This window comes from Microcebus murinus, chromosome 16, assembly GCF_040939455.1.
Source record: "Microcebus murinus isolate Inina chromosome 16, M.murinus_Inina_mat1.0, whole genome shotgun sequence".
In the NCBI taxonomy this organism is placed as follows: Eukaryota; Metazoa; Chordata; class Mammalia; order Primates; family Cheirogaleidae; genus Microcebus; species Microcebus murinus.
Window position 1 is genome coordinate 65,801,320 of NC_134119.1, and position 16,447 is coordinate 65,817,766.

General features: G+C 43.6%; 1 protein-coding gene across 1 annotated transcript in view; it reads left to right on the forward strand.

Moving 5' to 3' along the window:
- SAE1 (SUMO1 activating enzyme subunit 1) overlaps positions 1 to 16,447 on the forward strand; it is a 73,303-nt gene that overhangs the window by 38,699 nt on the left and 18,157 nt on the right. The gene's annotated exons all lie outside the window — the stretch shown is intronic.

Below are 16,447 nucleotides of genomic sequence, written 5' to 3' on the forward strand. Positions count from 1 at the left end.
AAATGATAAAAACTACATTCATTTGTTAATAATCATAGAATTTTTTGTTGACATGGTGAAAAGCACATACAAGTTATCATTATAACTATTTTTAAGTGTACAAGTCAGTAATAATCATAGAATTTCAGGAGAAGGCAACCCCACATATTGTCTAGGCCAAAAATGAAAAATACATGCTTTCCATTCCTCCTTCCATCCCTCACCTGTGAAGATGTGGCTAGAAGAGCCATTATCATTGGCCACTGTATCTAAACCATCAAGCCACTTTCCTCATGGCCTCAGAATCCTTTACATAGCATTGCATGCAGTCTCTGTTAATTAGCACTTCTCAATGCTATTTAGGACAACTCTCTTTTTATGATATAAGACCTAGTTGGGAAGTGACTCTACATGGTTGTACAAGTTAGTGGTGCTCTTAGGTCTAAAACCCAAGTTTGCTGAGTCTTCAGGGTCTAGTTCCTTCATAGCACACACAGTGCCCTTCCTGATTTTTGTATAGCCAACAGAACCTTTCCTGGCCTTTTCTCTTAGCAGCAGATGACAAGTCCCAGCCTTTATTGTATGTTATCACGTACATATTGCCCCTGTCGGTCTTTCTGAGCTGTTAGGTCTTTCCAGAGGTACTGCAAACACTACAAGGAGTGTTCCAAATACAGTGAGCACAAGAGCCTGGTTTTCTTTCTGTTAATGCATACTAGGTTAACTCCTTGGACCACCTGTTAGACTATAGGTTCCAGAACCAGAGGGAAATGACTCTTATGGTCTCTGTCCTGGGTTATTCTTATCAGCTGAGAACCCTCAGCTTGTAACTATTAAGCTGACTTTCTATGGGTATATCACGTTATTCTTACATTCAGAGAAATGCTCCCTCCCATTTTCTGCCTGGCTATTCATATCACTGAGATTCTCTTGGAATTTGACCTCATTGGACTTTTTTTTTTTTTTTGAGACAGAGTCTCACTCTGTTGCCCTGGCTAGAGTGAGTGTCGTGGGTGTCAGCCTAGCTCACAGCAACCTCAAACTCCTGAGCTCAAGTGATCCTTATGCCTCAGCCTCCCAAGTAGCTGGGACTACAGGTGTGCACCACCATGCCTGGCTAATATTTTCTGTATTTTTTTTTTAATTGAGACGGGGTCTCCCTATGTTGCCCAGGGTGGAGTGCAGTGGCTATTCATAGCGCAGTGCCACTACTGATCAGCACAGGAGTTTTGAACTGCTCTGTTTCCGACCTGGGTCGGTTTACCCCTCCTTAGGCAACCTGATGGTCCCCGGCTCCCAGGAGGTCACCATATTGATGCCGAACTTAGTGTAGACACCCATTGGCATAGTGCACTGCAGCCCAGAACTCCTAGGCTCAAGTGATCCTCCCATCTCAGCCTCCTGAGTAGCTGTGACTATAAGGCCCACGCCACCGCGTTCGGCAATTTTTTCTGTTTTTAATAGAGATGAGATCTCACTCTTGTTCAGGCTGGTATTGAACTTCTGAGCTCAAGTGAGCCACCGCGCCTGGCCTAATTTTTATATTTTTAACATCTTTATTGAGGTAAGATATCAAGGTTTACTCACTTTAAGTGTATTTCCTTAAAATTTTTTTAAAAAATTATTTCATTAATCAAACACAATCCTCTAGTCAGTCACAAAATTTGATTGTAGTTACAATCACGTTCTTACGACAGCCTGTTGTAATTGTCAACCATAGCATTAAAGGTGCAGTACAGCTAGAGGGATGGGCAGTGGTGTGTCATGGGAAAAACACAGGCTTTGGAGACTGAGCTTGGCCTGAGCTTGGGTCACAGCTCCCACTACAATCTCATCTGGGATAACATTTGGTGTGTGAACTTTGGATCCTGGATCCTGACCTGTTACAGAGGCTAAGGGAGAATCCCACTTTCCCTCAGCTATCAGGAAGATAATGTACTGGTGATTGTGAAAGGTGTCAGTACCAGGGACATGGCTTTTATACCATTTTCATTTTCCTCTTTGGCTCTCTTCTGAACATTTTATAATCACATACTGAGTAGCACCAGGAAGGGTTTTTAAAATTAAGGTTTAGCACATTAGAAATGAATATAATTAAAAACTGGCCTTGATTTTGCCTGCTATAAAGTCAAACCTCAGTAAAATTCTCACTTTCGGATGTGGGGTGGCTTTGGGGAATATCCAGTGTGAGTGGTAAACTTTGCAGGAAGTATTTTATTTTTTTTTTTTTTTTGTTTAGCTTATTATGGAGGTACAAGTGTTAAGATTACATATATTGCCCATGCCTCCCTCCCCCCTTGAGTAAGAGCTTCAAGCATGTCCATCCCCCAAATGTGGAAGTATTTTTTTTTCATGTTTATGGCACCTAAGAATGGTTATTATGTGTTGAATACTACTTGCTGAATTACCTGGCTCTGTGCTAAGAAGTTGACATACTCTTTAATAGTCTTGTGACAACCTTTGAAGTATAGTTATTACCCTATTTTCCTATATGGCGGCTGCGATTGAGAATGGGTGTGACTGTTCAAATCAACACATAATTGGTTTTATAGGCAGAGTCGGAATTTAGACCATGAGGTCTGTGTGGTATGTGGACTATGCTCTCAACCTTTATAATATACATCTCTAAGCAAAGAGATTTTGTTACATTTCACATATGCTGCTCTGTGTGTTAGGGAAACAGGATCGCCACTATGCTGCAGAAAACTCTGGTTCTGATCGTGTATTAGACACAGAGATTATCTGACTTCTGCCTCAGATAGTGGTCTTCTTTTTTCCCCAAGAAATATTTGAATTTTATTTCTTTTAGAAAAGTATGATAATCCTAGCTCTCTGGGAGGCCAAGGTGGGAGGATTGCTCAAGGTCAGGAGTTCGAAACCAGCCTGAGCAAGAGCGAGACCCCCGTCTCTACTATAAATAGAAAGAAATTAATTGGCCAACTAAAATATATATAGAAAAAAAAATTAGCCGGGCATGGTGGCGCATGCCTGTAGTCCCAGCTACTCGAGAGGCTGAGGCAGAAGGATTGCTTGAGCCCAGGAGTTTGAGGTTGCTGTGAGCTAGGCTGACACTATGGCACACACTCTAGCCTGGGCAACAAAGTGAGACTCTGTCTCAAAAAAGAAAAGTGTGATAGGTCCAGGCGCTGTGGTTTATGCCTATAATCCTAGCACATTGAGAGACTGAGGCAGGAGGATTGCTTGAGCCCAGGAGTTTGAGGCTGCAGTGAGCTATGATGATGCCATTGCACTCTAGCCTAGGTGACAGAGTGAGACCCTATCTCAAAAAAAGAAAAGTATAGTAAAAATTATCAAGCAACTCACAAAGGTGTAAAATGTTTTTTTATTAAACTCTCTCCGTTTTTTTCCTCTTCCAAATTTCTGGGGACAGTACTATTAAGAATTTCTTGGCCAGGTGTGGTGGCTTACGCCTATAATCCTAGCACTCTGGGATGCCGAGGCAGGAGGATCCTTTGAGCTCAGGAGTTCAAGACCAGCCTGAGCAAGAGCAAGACCCCATCTCTACTAAAAAAATAGAAAAAATTAGCTGGACATCTAAAATATCTATAAAAAAGTAGCCGGGCATGGTGCCCCATGTCTATAGTCCCAGCTACTTGGGATAGGGTTAACTCTAGCCCAGGCAACAGAGTGAGACTCTGTCTCAAAAAAGAAAAAAGAAGAATTTCTTGACGATCCTCTTAAAAAATCAAGTTACAGTCATGCAGTGAGTGTGTGTGTTAAACACTCGTTGGCAGCTTGCTTTTTTATATTAATATTTAATTGATCTGGAAAGATCTTGGAGCGTATATAGAAGGATCTCCTCCTGTCTTCTTGGCTTCATAATGTAGTATACCTTTGGATGCACCGTCATCTATGACCAGTCTCATGTTGAAGGGCATGTAAGTTGTTTTCAGTTTTTCTCGGTCCTTGAAACTTATTCCTAAGATTTTTTCTAGGAATGTGACTAATGTGACCTGATAATGCCTTAGCAATCCTAGTGAGGACAGGGTACTTTACTGGATTGCACACTAAGAGGATACTTCACGAAGTTGGATTTACCATTGCCTAATGTAGCATGTAGTCGGTGCTCAATAAATATTTTTTGCATTGGTTATTGCTTGTCTGGTTATTTGTTCCACTCTAGAGGGAGAGCTATGTTCCCACTGGTGCCCCCCACAGGATCCTCTTGCCTGCCTGCTGCTGGCCCCTTCTCACCATTCCCGTACCCACCAGGCTTTTCATTCCAATATCTTCCTGGCCTTGACCTACCACTTACTCATAGGTAGACGTTTCTTAGTGCACCATTCACAATTCAGCTTCCAGGGAAGCAGCTGCCCTGTGCTGTCCGTGTGCATGCACTTGCCTTGTTTGGGTATTAAATGTTTTTCCAGTTTACTTAATAAGTTAGTGGCCAGGCCAAATAAATGCTTCCTGCTGCATTTCTCCAGTGTCTTAAGAGTTGGCCTCACCATCTGTGAGCAAAAGGTCTCATCTTTTTATTATTCTCCCATGGCATGTTGCAAAACATTAAGCGTGAGCTGGTTTCCTGTGGCAAAAAGTTGACTTTGATTTGTTCTTTTTGAGGTTACTGTGAGTTTATCATAACAGGAGTGCTAAAAATATCAGGTCTGGTATGGAAACAGCATTCACTTACCAGCGTGAACAATAACATGCAGGTTTAGCTGAGAGCAGGGAGAAATGGACTTCATCTCAAGATGAGAATTACTTATCAGAGAATCCTTGGCAATCTTAGCTTTCTCAGTTTCTGTTCTGATGAGTTGTGGAAAAGTACTCAGGCCATTTTTCAGCCATAGAATTGAAGCTTAAAATAATCTTAGACCAAACATTTTGTGAGCACCTGCTATGTGCCAGATCCCATGGCTGGGAATCATCAGAGGAGGAAGAATAGAATATGTCTCCTTGCCAGTGGAAAAGACAAACAGAAAATTCAACTCCTTGTCGGAGGGCTGTAACAAAGGGCTATAGAAAAAGCTATTGCATTGTATTGTTTGGTTTTTCAATACACTTGAATTATTCCATAATAATGAAAAGTAAACTGTTACGGGAGCTCAGGGAACTGAGGGTCTGTCCATCTCTGGGGAGTTGTGAAGTCTTGACAGAGGAGGAGACAGCTGGATTTTAAAGGACAGGCGGCCGGGCGAGGTGGCTCACGCCTGTAATCCTAGCCTCTGGGAGGCTGAGGTGGGAGGATTGCTTGAGGTCAGGAGTTCAAAACCAACATGAGCAAGAGTGAGACCCCTCTCTGCTATAAATAGAAAGAAATTTATTGGCCAACTAATATATATAGAAAAAATTAGCCGGCCATGGTGGCGCATGCCTGTAGTCCCAGCTACTCGGGAGGCTGAGACAGGATTGCTTGGGCTCAGGAGTTTGAGGTTGCTGTGAGCTAGGCTGATGCCATGGCACTTACTCTAGCCTGGGCAACAAAGCGAGACTCTGTCTCAAAATAAATAAATAAATAAATAAATAAATAAAATAAATTTTAAAAAAATAAAGGACAGGCATTTGCTTGGTGGTAAGGAGAGGTGGGACTATTGGGAGGCACAGCAGCAACAAAGGGCCAGGAGGACAGAGACGGAGACAGAGAGTTGGAGCTTAGGGGGACCTGGCCAGTGGTTTCCCAGTTGATAGGATATTAGAATCACCCAGGGAACACTTGAAAAATGCACATTCCAGGTCTAGCTCAGACTGACTGAATCAAAATACCTGAGGGTGACTTGCATCTCTACATTTTTCCTAAAGCTCCCAGGTTTCAGAAGGATCCAAGTTAGGGAAAACTGCTGCCATTGGAGGATGGGAACCTACCTATATCCAAGATAAAAGCCTTTGCTTACTCATTTGTGTATTTATCTAAAAATGTATTCAGTACTATATTTCAAATGAAAACATTATTACACTGAGGAGGGTAGAGGAACTAACCCAAGTAGCTCTTCTTTCGTTTTTGTTTTTTTGCCAAGTCCTGAAGAAATTGAACAAAGTAGCTCTTGAATATAGTATTTTGACTTGTATACCCTAAGATAAAAGAAAAAAAAACTCTAAATATTTAACTCTAGTTAGTAGGTTTGTTTTTCACAGTGGTATGGGTTAGCAATGCTGAAATTACTTTTTATTCTAGGATTGAGCGTGTAGATATAGTGTGGCTAATGAGAATCAAGTTTTCTCATTGTCAGAAAAGCATTTTCCTGTGAATATGAAAGGCGGGAAAAGCTAGAAGGAGCTCTATGGTATTCAATTGGAATTGGAGTTACCAGGATGAACTCAGAGTTTCTTTCTTTTCTTTCTTTCTTGTACTGGCCAGGCGCAGTGGCTCACGCCTGTAATCCTAGCACTCTGGGAGGCCAAGGCGGGCGGATTGCTCAAGGTCAGGAATTCGAAACCAGCCTAAGCAAGAGCGAGACCCCGTGTCTACTATAAAAAGAAAGAAGTTAATTGGCCAACTAATATACATAGAAAAAATTAGCTGGGCATGGTGGCGCATGCCTGTAGTCCCAGCTACTCGGGAGGCTGAGGCAGCAGGATTGCTTGAGCCCAGGAGTTTGAGGTTGCTGTGAGTTAGGCTGACGCCACGGCACTCACTGTAGCCTGGGCAACAAAGCGAGACTCTGTCTCAAAAAAAAAAAAAAAAGAAGTATGGCCAGGGGTAGGGGGAAGGCAGGTATCTATGGTTTCTTATATGTAGATATAGAAACAAATGTATATATATGTATTCTCAACAGTTTGTTGAAAGGGTTTAGATGCAAATATATCCCAGTAGCAATGAAGGCATTCATACTCAGATCATACTATTAATATCTTTCTCTACTAATTGGAATCAAGGCTCGTTGAAATGGCTGATTCCCCAGCTGAGATAGGAAAATTACAGGTGAGCTTGGAATATTCTGCTATGCCAGAAAGTAAAGAAGTGCTTTAAAAATGATGGGAGCAAGCCTGGGCGTGGAGGCTCATGCCTGTAATCCTAGCACTCTGGGAGGCTGGGGCGGGAGGATCCCTTGAGTTCAGGAGTTCAAGACCAGCGTGAATCCCCATCTCTACTAAAAATAGAAAAAATTAGCAGGGTGTGGTGGCACTCAGGAGGCTGAGGCAGGAGGATCACATGAGCACCAGGAGTTTGAGGTTACACTAAGCTGTGATCACACCATTGTACTTTAGCCAGAGTGAGACTCTGTGTCAAAAAAAAAAAAAAAAAAGAATGATGGGGGCATATCAAATGAATAAGAATAATAACCAATAAATGTAGAAGGAATGATAAAGATAAAAAATTTTACATTTGACCTTAACTATAATGGCAAAAATAGTTTTAAGCAAGAATCATCGGTAAATGCTAAAACAAATGGAGAAAATTTGCTGCAAAACAGTATAGGTGATTCCTCATAAGATATTTTTAAATTAGTTACAAAGAGAGACATTAGAGAACACTGGCAGATTGTACCTACACCAAGTGATCAAAGTTAACATTCTGGGACAAATAGATCTCATGCCTCCTGGTATGATGTGCTGAGGAGGACAGATCACTCTGGAATTCCTGTCCAGTGTGTGTGATCTGAGTCTAATGATGAGGAGACATCAGACAAACTCAAATTGAGGAACATTCTTGAAAATATATGGCGTGTGCTTTCCAAAAGTATCAAGAAGGACTAAGGAACTGTTCTAGATTAAAGGAGAATAAGAGATATAACTAAATGGAATGTGTAACCCTGTATTGGATCCGATAGCAGTGGATGGGTTTGGTTTTGCTTTTTGCTCTAAAGGACATTAGTGGAACAGTTGATAAAATTTGAAAAAGGTCTATAGATTAAATCTTAGTTCTGTCTCAGTGTTATTTGTACAATTTTGATAGTTGTTTTGTGGTTATGTAAGAGGAAATATACACTGAAATATTTAGGGGCAAATTATTTTCAAATTATTCAGAAAAAGAAAATTGTTCAATATGTAGAGATAAATGATGACAAATGTGGGTAGAATGTTAACATTTGGGGAGTTCTAGTGACGTTATATCGGATTTCTGTGTCTAATTTTTGTAATTTTTCCATAAATCTAAAATTATTCCAGAATAAAATTTAAAAAGGGGTGTGGGAATCCCCAACTCTTAACACCTGGAAAATCCCCGATATTAGAAGGCTGGTTGTATGATACCTGCAAAGAGCTTAGATCTGAGCTGAGTCCTTACGAAGGCTCCTTTAGCAATACATCATCATCTCTTCAGATCTGAGGATAGGAGTCTTAATCTGAAATTCATTGTGTATATTTGCCTCTGGAAAGGAACCATATAGGTTCCCCCAGATTTTTAAAGGCATCTGAGGTCTCACTGTTGTGGGAGAAATACCACACCTCTTGAGTGAGAAGAGCAAAGCCCTAATGAATCAAACAGCGATAGTAAGAACCATTCCACTGCTGACTAAGGATCATGCGGAAAGAGGCTGGGATGGGCTCCAGTTTGGGCACTTGGCTCTGCAAAAAGAATTTTCTCTGCCAAGCAGTAGTGTCAGGCAGACTGTAGGGGGGTGTGTTTGCACCACATATAAACAATTAACGGTGTTAACTGCAAACAAACCCTCAGCTTTTGTCAAGAGCTGGGCAGGACCTTACTAGGAATGCAAATGGTGGCTGGGAGTTGAGGTACTATAGGAGGCAGAGGACATCCATGGTGGCCTAAGGTGAGTCACTTTGCCCTGCTGAGCCTCCTTGGAGTAAAGATAAGGTATGAGATGTGCCTAAGATACTACCCAAGTATACTCCAAGTCAAAATGAGTCTGTTGAAAATCAGTGTTCCAAGTTGATTTATTAGTTTTGTTCTGAACCATTTGCCATTTTCTGTTTTCTGCAGAGTGTTGAGTTCAAGGTCTTGATTGGCAGCCCCTTTCACATAGAGCCCCAGTCATGCACTCTGAGTCTCTGTGGGAGTGGCATCTGCATTCATCCTCCTGCCCTCTTCCCTACCTCATATTTATATCACATCATCTCAGTGGCTTAGCTGCTATAGCAGCCTCCTAGCTGGTCTTTGCCTTCACATCTTCTAATCCATTTTCTTTACTGGTCACCAGACTGATCAGTCTAAAAACCCAAACCCTAACCATGATTCTCTTTTGCCCTCAGGATACAATTCAGACTCCCTGAATTGGCATCCTAGATCTAGGGCCAGCTGACCTCCTTTTCTCCTTTCTGCTTCCTTCTGCCCTCCTTGGACCCTGTACTAGTGTCATATTGAACTATTTGCTATCTCCTAGACATGTCACTCCCTTATTTCTCCATGTTTCTGTTACTTCTGCCTCAAATATCCTGCTTTAGCCTTTCCTCTTATCCTCCCTGCTCAGCTTCACTATTGTCTTAGGAACCTAACTCCCTACGTCTGAGTTAGACTTTCTTCCCCCGGAATCCATAGCATTCTCTGGACAGTCAGCACTCTCTGTGCTGACTGAGGGCAGCACAGGCCTGTGGCAGAGCAGGGGCTTAGTACATGTGGACTGGTTCATGGCGCTGGCCACCTGTCCCAAGTGTGGAGAATCTGGCCTATTCTTTTCTTGCTTGTTTTTTGTTCTGTTGCCCAGGCTAGAGTGCAGTGGCATCATCATAGCTGACCACAGCCTGAAACTCCTGGGCTCAAGCGATCCTCCTACCCTAGTCTCCCAAGTAGCTGGGATATAGGTGTATGGTCATCATGCCTGGCTAATTTTTTTAAAAATTTTTTTCTAGATACAGGAGGTCTCACTGTGTCACTCAGGCTGGTCTCGAACTCTTCGCCTCAAGTAGTCCTCCCACCCTGGCCTCTCAAAGTGCTGGGATTATAGCTGTGTCACCGCACCTGTGTTCTGTGATTTTTACATGACTCTGTCTCTAGACCCCAGCTTGATTTGGTGATCATTTCTCTTCAGAAGAAACTTCTTATATTAACTTTTTAACCGTTGCAAACCAGGCCATAGGCAGCCATTGCTGTTGGGGAATGGCGTTCCTCAGTGGGGTTTTGGTGTCCAGCAATGACAAGAACTGCTGAGAAGAGACAGCCACAGGGAAATGGGTTCCGATAATGGGGGAGCAGCTGAGTGCTTGTTGATTTGCTGCTGTCATGACCACAAATGTTTAAAAATAATTTGTACAGAGAAAGAAAAAAGCAGTGGTTGGCGTCTGAGTCTGTGTATGCCACTGTCTTATCGGTGGTACAGAACGCAGAGACCACAGTCATTCAGAAAGGAAGAAGGCACTGCCATGCAGAGAGGAGAGGTGAGGGGAAGGGCAGAGGTGACCCACATCACAGTTAGTGCTTTCCAGTGGATAGAGCTTGTGAGAGAACAGATTCAGGTTACTCACTGACTCCACTCCTGAATCTGTAAAATAGGCCCAGCCCCAAGGATTCACACATACTGTGAATTATTAATTTTGGGTTGTATACTTTATGGGCATCGTAATCACATTAAATCTTCATAACGCCCTTATGAGATCTGTACTTTTACCCATTTTCACATGAGGAAATTGAACCTTGGAGAGGTTAAGTCTTTTGTCCAGGGTCATCAAACCCAGTAAGTGTTAGAGTCAAAACTTGAGCCAAAGCTGTCAGGCAGTCATCCACACAAAGCCTTGTGTTTAAGCATCACCCAACTAAAGTGCTCAGTCTTTAATTATTATCATTATTAATAATATCATTATGACCCTCATTTTATCTGAACCTCACACGCACCCCGTGACATTTTCTTATTCTACTTTTGCTGAGAGGAAACTGAGGCCCACCGAGATCAGATCACAATAATGGGCAACATTGTCAGCAACCTGCCTTGTTTTTTCTTTGCAGGCCCACATCTCCCCCACCCCTGGCATTAGTCTGTGTTTCAGCCCCAAGGCCCAGCTGCAATTCTTGTTTAAAGCCTCACATCTTTTCTCTGACTGTCAGACAACAGTCACGGGAATGTCCTGTGCCATCTTCTCTCGGCAAAAGCGGTTGGCAGACAGCAACAGATGCCCAGAGTCAAGGTCATGTGCCACTCAAGTGCTGGGCTGGAGAAAAGACCCTCTCTCCCTGCTGCTTGTGACCAGGCAGGGTGGGTCTGAATGTAGAAGGCACTGTCAGAGTAGCTATGTGACTAGAGGGTGCAGTTGGCAAAGCCATGCACTCAGTGGGGGGTGAGTCCGTGGAATTTTATACTGTGTCTTCTGCACAGTTTTCCTCCGCATTTTAGATTGTTTTTGTTCTCCTCTTTTTGTAAATTAGTCTTTTCATACTAGTTAGAATATTCCACTTTAAAGGTGAGAGTCAACTCAGGAATCATTTGACTTTTTTTTTTTGAGACAGTCTCGCTCTGTCACTTAGGCCAGATGATGATGATTATTATTAATTTATTTATTGAGACAGGGTTTTTGCTGCCCAGGATAGAAGTACAGTGGCATTATCATAGTTCACTGCAACCTCAAACTCCTGGGCTCAAGCGATCCTCCTGCCTCAGCTTCCTGAGTAGCTGGGACTACAGGCATGTGCCACCATGCCCGGCTAATTTTTTTTCGTGCTCTTGCTCAGGATGGTCTCAAACCCTTGGCCTCAAGCAATCCTCCCACCTTGGCCTCCCAGAGTGCTAGTATTGTAGACATGAGCCACCTCACCCAGCCTCATTTGACATTTTTAAAGGGGAGGAATAGAGTTATTTGGCTGGGACTAGCATCTGAATGGATGGTTTGCATTTTTCTAAACTGATGGCCTCTGAGATGGGGGCGCCAAATTCATTTGAAGTGATTTTTTTATTTTAAGCATGTCTTCTGTGTTATTTCTGTGCCCAAGGTGGGAGTATAACTTAGAGGTTAGGAGTGTGGTGACTTCTGGCTGGGCAAGGTGGCTCATGCCTATAGACCCAGCTACTCAGGAGGCTGAGGCAGGAGGATCGCTTAAGGCCAGGTGTTTGAAGCTACAGTGAACTATGATAATGCCATTGTACTCTAGTCCAGGCAATACAGTGAGACGCTGTCAAAAAAAAAAAGGAAAGAAAGAAATTAGCTGGGCATTGTGGTGCTCATCTATAGTCCCAGCTGAGGCAGGAGGATCACTTGAGCCCAGTAGTTCCAAGTGAGCTATGTCTAAGCCACTCCACTCTAGCCTGAGCATTAGAGTGAGATCCTGTTTCTTTAAAAAAAAAAAAAAAAGGCCAGGCATAGTAGCTCACGCCTGTAATCCTAGCACTCTGGGAGGCCAAGGTGGGTGGATTGCTGGAGGTCAGGAGTTCGAAACCAACCTGAGCAAGAGTGAGACCCCATCTCTACTAAAAATAGAAAGAAATTAATTGGCCAACTAAAAATATATTTAAAAAAATTAGCCAGGCATGGTGGTGCATGCCTGTAGTCCCAGCTACTCGGGAGGCTGAGGCAGGAAGATTGCTTAAGCCCAGGAATTTGAGGTTGCTGTGAGCTAGGCTGATGCCACAGCACTCTAGCCCAGGCAAGAGTGAGACTCTGCCTCAAAAAAAAAAAAAAAAAATATATATATATATATATAAAATTCAACCATCGATTAAGAGTCATGACTTTTTGTAAAAATCCTTAATACCACATTTTCCCATGCGTTGCTGAGCATTCATGCTCCTATCAGCTGTGGGTGAGGATGTAGGTCCCTTAGCTTTCTCGCTTGGGTTGAGTAATGTTGGTCTTTAATTTGGTAGGCAAAAGATGGCATCTGGTTTTGAGGTTGTTTCTGAGAAAAAGTACTCTTTCCCCATCAACAACTTTCATCTGGCTGCCTCAGAATCTCCTCAGAGAGAGTGAGGCGCAGAGGAGAGGCAGCTGCTGCTTTGCCTGTTTTGAGCTCATACATGGTGAGGTCACAGACTAGGTTTCATTGGAGAGACGAAAGGGTGGGCAGGACTTGGAGCACAAAAGGGGACATTTCAGGGGAAGTCTTCAGGGGCAGCCACTCAGGAGGTGAAGTTTTCTAGAGAAAGAGATCAAAGCACCGTGTGGCTCTGGTGGCAGGCAGGCTTATGAGTGTGCCCTCTGTAGATTGTGAGCTCCACATGTGAGGCAGGGCCTGGGGCTGTCTGGGTCACCTCTGGGTCCTCAGCACAGCTCAGCATAGGAGTGGGATAGAACTCCAGTGCTGAGGAAATGTGTGTGGAATTCATGCATATTTCTCAGTTTCTGGGTTAATGAGGAAAACTGAGAGTGAGGTAAACAGAGGAAAGTAATGTGGAGCTGGACTGAGCCAATGAGGCTAAGAACCAAAATCATGGTGGCTTCCATGAAATGTCCCTGTCTCCCCCAGCCCAGCTATGTTCCACCTTTGAGCTTCCTGCCCACTGGTCAGCCTGCACCTTGGCCCTCAGATGGTGACTTTGAAAGCAGGACTTCCATCTTATTTCCGTCTTGAGGGCAGGTGTGGTGCATTGTGAATCTTTTTCTTTTTCCTTTTTCTCACTGGATATTTGATGTCCGGCGTGATTGTAAATACTGACTGGAATTTCTTATTGTAAATAAGAAACGGAACCATCTTGAATACCTTAAACTATTCAATTCAGTTAGTAACAGAGCAGGCCGGCTTTGGATTTGGGAGGGCCTTGTGTCACTTTATTGTGAGCCACCCTCCCTAGTTTTCCCTCATTCTCCAAACACTGAGGCTTCTTGTGTAACATATTCTTCAGTGCCTGCTGTGGGGCAAGCCCTGTGCCAGGTGTTAGGTGTGTAGTGGTGAACAAAACAGACATGGTCTCTGCCCCATGGAGCATAAAATTCTCGTGGAGGAGACAAGGCAGTCGTTGTGCAAATTAATTTCCATGGGTGAATATAAAATCCCAAACTGGGAGTAAAAGCCATGAAGGGAGAGAGCAGGGTGCTGAGTGCGAATGTCAGGAGACAGCGAGGTCCAGTCAATTTCATGTCCAGAGCTCACAGCTAAGTTAGTGGCAACACAGTTAAATGAACTGCTGTGTGACACAGAGGTTACCAGAGCAAGTGTGTTGGCTTTTCTACGCCGTTTGTGGACATTGTTTAAGAGCAGTGACAATTCTGGCAAACTGTCATTTACTAAGTGCTCGCACTGCCCCAAGCACTGTCCTAGGTACTTTATACATATTTGTTCATTGAATCCTTAAACCTCACAAGGTAAGTGCTCTTAGGATTCCCATTTTACACAGGAGGCTCAGAGGCCTTTTCTTGCCCAGAGTCACAGTAAGTAGAACAGGGATCCAGCCCAGGCTCCAGAGCTGTGCTCTTAACTGCAACACCCTGCCTGTCCCCAGGCTTGGGATGGGCTTTGCAGAGAGGAGGCGCAGCAGGCCCAAAGAGCAGCAGCATGGACTTGCCAAGTGTGAGAGGGTGGGACAGGCAAATATTCAGGGGCTGGGGGCCTTGAGGACTGAGGTCGTTGTGCCTGGTCACATGACAAGATACCTCATTACGCCCCCTAATACTCTCATAGCTCCTTTTCTCATTAGCACGTTTTGTTATCTTCTGTGTAGTAGTTTTTGTTGCTCTCCCTCATGAAATGCTCTGAGAGGGCAGAGTGCCTGCTGTCCCCTGCCCAACCTAGGACCTTGCACAAAGTGATTGCTCAGTATGTATTTATTGAATGAACACTCGACTAGGTGTAGGCCCAGAGTTTTGCCTTAGTGGATAGGCTGTTATCTAAGAGGATGACTGTACTTTTGTTTTCCTGGAAGTTTACGTAACCCAGGAGTAGAGCAGATTTCCAGGCTGTTGCCAGAGATAATGAGTCTCCATTAAGCGAGCCAGCTTTGGGAGAAGGAGTCTATGTGTGGTTGGGGAGAGCCCAAGAGATTGGGGCCAGGGTGTCTGGCAGAGTAAAGCTTTAGGCATCAGTCAGGCAAATGAGCTTTTGAATAGACTTGGTTTCCACCTCCCCCAGTTGAACTGTTTTGGGGAGCAGCAGTTGGGTTGGGAGCTGATTTGTGACACTGACTTCATTTTCTTCATATTAAAATACTTTGGGTAATTAAAAAATACTTCCTTATTTGGTATGTTAGTGATTACATTAAATATAAGCATAATATTTGAATGCAATAAAAAGTAAGTATTTAATAGCAACAAACTGATTAATAGTGCTTTCCAAATTCCTGTTATAGCACTAATCTGATGTTCTGAGTTCAAATTAAATTTGAATGTTTAAATTCTTTTGCAAAGGTGGTAGTAAATCCACAGATACATACTTTTTTTCTTTTAAATACATGAAACTACCTGGGTGCAGTGGCTCATGCCTATAATCCTAGCACTTTGGGAGGCTGAGGCAGGAGGATTGTTTTAGGCCAGGAGTTCAAGACCAGCCTGGGCAACATAGTAATAATCTGTCTCTAAAAAGAAAAAGTTAGCCAGGCGTGGTGATCCCAGCTACTCAGGAGGCTGAGGCAGGAGGATCGCCTGAGCCTAGAAATTAGAGGTTATAGTGAGCTATGATCACACCACTGCACTCTAGCCAGAGTTACAGAGCGAGACCCTATCTCTAAAAAAACAAAAAAACATGAAACCATACTTGGTTTGTCTTTTTTCCAAGTTGACTTTTTCCATTACATGGACAGGTCCTGAACCTAAGCAGACACTAGCCCATCACCTCCAGTGATGAATGTCATTCCCCCAGATTTCAGCAACCTCAGTTAATTAAAAGGTTCATATGAAGTTAATCAAGTTTGGAACTCTAATTTTGTGCAGTGTTTGGATACGATTCGATGAGTCATCTTTTGGCAGAGTAGTTCTCTATCCCTGACAGTGTTTGATCTTAACAGAACGGTTTTATAATCTGTAAACTGGTGGGGAGGCACTCTTCAGAAATGCAGAGTCAACAGTGATGTGTGTGTGTGTGTGTGTGTGTGTGCTTGGCTCTTTGGGAGGGGTGGGAAGCAGAACAAAGAGGAGAATTTAATAAGCAAGAACTTGTCATGGGCTGGGGTCAGTTCTGAGGCTGTTGCCTGTCTAGAACACGGGCTTCTTCCTGCCCCTTCTCCACCCCTGCTAACTGGAGTGCTGACCTTCGAAAAAGAGTGAAAAAGGCAGCTCTGTTTGCTTTGCTGCAAATAAGTGGCTGGACTGACTGGCCCCCTTCCCAGAAGCCCTGAGAGGACTTCAGATGTGGTCAGCGAGGTATGTGGATGGTGCCAGCCTGCCGGCTCTCGTCCAAGCAAACTGCACAGGGAACAGGCAAGGGGCCCAGAGAAACTGAGGGGCCAGCTGCTGGCTGCCTGTGCTCCTCCTCTTAGTGCCATCTTATTTCTTCTAAGATAAAGCTATTCTTACTTTCTAAAGATTGATGGGCAAGGCTTTGTATGATCTGTGCCTCCACTTCTCACCCACTGAACTTAACATCTTAAAATTAACAGACCAGCTGCAAGAGGGCAGAGCCCATCAGGAAAATGCATCTCTCAGAAATATGGTCAAATGGAGGGCCCCCTGAAGCAGGGGGGGCAGGGGGGGCGATGTGCAAAGAGCCAGACCACTTGGAGTCCTGGGTGCTATGTTCCTACACGGACCTGCTGTT